This window comes from Protopterus annectens, chromosome 5.part0 (assembly GCF_019279795.1).
Source record: "Protopterus annectens isolate FY-2018-M chromosome 5.part0, PAN1.0, whole genome shotgun sequence".
Taxonomy (NCBI): Eukaryota; Metazoa; Chordata; order Ceratodontiformes; family Protopteridae; genus Protopterus; species Protopterus annectens.
Window position 1 is genome coordinate 671,329,580 of NC_056735.1, and position 2,996 is coordinate 671,332,575.

Here is a 2,996-nt window from a genome sequence, read left to right on the forward strand (position 1 = left end):
TGTAGTGAGGCCAAAGGGCAGTGCTCCAAACTGATAATGACTGACTCTCAGCCAGAAGCATAAGTACCTTCTGGATTGTCTGTTCATCTTTATGCGATAGTATGCATCCTGAAGATCTATCGAGCACATCCAGCTGTTCTTGCCCAGAAACGGCAGAATGGACTGAACTATGACCATCGGAACTTTGTATGTTGACTTGACTTGTTCACTACAATGAGATCCAAAATTTGTCTCCAGTCCTGTTTCTTTGGCATTAAAAGAATTTTGAGTAAGTTCCTTATTCTATCTAATCTGGTGGGACCTCTTGGATGACTCTTTTTTTCTATCAGCTTTTGAATTTCTAGTGCTGCTGCTGCTTTCTTCTGATCTGGATGGAACATCGGGAATTCTTCTGGGTAATAGAGGAGGTAGGTAAAAGGGAATTATATAACCTCAACTGTCTTTTGATATACTTAGCCAGGCTTTCTTGTGCAGAGATAAGCAATCCTGACTGCCTTCAGAGGTACGCAATTGGGCCTCCATTCAGGAGCGCTAAAAGGGTCTGTTGGAAAAGGAATTTCTAGAACTCTGGTTTTGCAGGTCTCCTCTGCCATGGGGGCATTGCCTTCCATTATCACCTCCCTCTACTTCTGAAGGAACTAACCCCATGTGTGTCCTGGAAAGGATCCTGAGATTTTCTGAACAACATTTTTCAACCTCCCCTTTGATTCCTGGAGAGTGTGTTCTTTACTGTGGGGCCGAATAAAGAAGTGCAGTCAAAGGGAGCATTGATGAACGATGACTTGAAGGGCTCTGAAAAATCACATAGGCACATCCAGGCATGTCTCCTGAAGGAAATCTCTGAACCCGTAGCCCTTGAGGCACCTTCTGCAGCATGCAAGATAAGCCTCATGGATGAATTTGATATAGCCTGTAGGGTAGCCAACTGAGAAAATACTAAAGATTGAGCTTCAGTAGTTTTGGTTCCATAAGGAGATTTGGATAACTCTTTTATCAAATCTCTTTGTAGCCTAATAAAATGTGCTAAATAGTTCAGCAATCCAAGTGCAATGCATAAACATGCTTCTCAAATCTATTTCCCTTGACTTTCTGTTAGGAGGATGGACAGTGGAACTCTCTTCAACGAGTTCCTTTTTTGTAACTGTGACCACAACCCTGGCATCAATTGGAACCCCTTTACTCCAATATTTCCGGCCTACTGGTGGAGCCAAAATCCTGTCTGGTCTCCTGGGGATTGGCTCAATTGTATCAGGTTCCTTCTGCACCCGCTTGGAGATTAAATCAATAAGTTCAACAGCTGGAGGAGTAACCCAGGAGGTAGAAGGTCCAGTAGCAAATGCTTCCAGAAATACTGATTCCTCAGGAGAAAGGTCTTCTGAAGACCAGCCACCCATTTGCTTTAGGATCTCAAGAATGTCTCCAAATGAGACATCATTGCATGGTGATTTTGGGGATCCCTCCCCTTCATTAAAATCAGTATCCTCAGTGACTGTCTCCTGAGGACAGTCTAAGTGCCTCCTTTTGCACTGTCTATTTCTAGGGACTTCCCCAGAAGGGTGGTCCAGAGAAGTATCAGAAGAGATCAAAATACCCTGGCAGATAGACTGGAAGCTTTGGGCTGGCTATCCCTGTGCTGTGGAATGTTGAGGATCATGGTTCAAAGTCATCTGAGGAGTAGAAGGGTGATTCAAGGGGGAAGGACATGTCTGACTTGTTGGAGCAGAGAACACTCTCTTCATTACCTCAAAGGCAGACCTGGGGAGAAAGAAGCCAATGGAACTGAGATAGAAAGTTTCTGGCTCGTCAACTCCCTCAACCCCAAGAGCAATCCACCCAAAGTGGAAGTCGGAGCCCAGCTGTCCATTGCCAGTGCCAAAGCTCATTTCATCACACATGATAGCAGGTCACATAAGTTCATAGCTTGTCGCAAACTAACCAACTTTGACTCCAACCTGTTAAACAGCCAGCTTTCAGCTATTAACTGGTCATTTCTTAGACAACTTCCCCTTGATGAAGCTGTAGTTAAATTTAACTCCATATTCCTTAACATACTCAATTCACGCCTAGACAACCCTAAGAAGTTCTGGCATACCATCAACCAAATTCTCCATCCAGGCAACCCTTCCTCCTCCCAACCTTGCCCTATAAACACACCCCTACAAACAGCTACAAACTTCAGCTCCTATTTCATTGACACTATCAGCAAATTAACAAACTAATCTAACTCCAACACACACACTACCCTCCCCACCACACCTCCAGCGCCCTCTAACACCTCTCTGTCCTTTTCACTCAAAACTGTATCTACTAGCTACATCAAATCCCTGCTTCTAAAACTTAAACCTTGCTCTAGATTGATAGATGATCTTCCTCTATTCTTTCTCCAGAAGGCAGCCAAATCCCTTGCGCTCCCCATCTCTATACTCATTAACCATTCCATTATTGAATTCAAATTACCTGCAATTTAGAAACAATTCTATACTTTACCCATTCATAAAGAAGGTAGCTCCTCTGAACTTTCTAACTTTAGGCCCATTGCATTTCTACCCCCCCTCTCTAAAATCTTGGAGAAATGCATGCACAAACAAATTCTTCACTACCTCTTACAAGAGAACCTCATTACCCCTAATCAACATGGCTTCTGTCCTAAACATAGCACCTCCACTGCCCTCATTTCCTTCATTAACACAGTCTCACAAGCTAGAGACCAAAAATAAAATGGTCAGTTGCCTGTTTCTTGATCTCTCAAAGGCTTTTGACACCATCTCCCACCTCCTCCTCTTAAACAAACTCTCTGAACTCAACCTATCCGCCTCTACTATCTCCTTGTTCGCTAGCTACCTTAATGACTGTTTTCAACCTGTTAAATGGCTTTCTGCTATCTCTCTTGCACTTCCAATAAAAACGGGTGTTCCCCATGGTTCAGTCCTTGGCCCACTACTATTTAATATCTTTGCCAATTTATTGTCTACCTCCTGTCCACAGTCATCACTTGT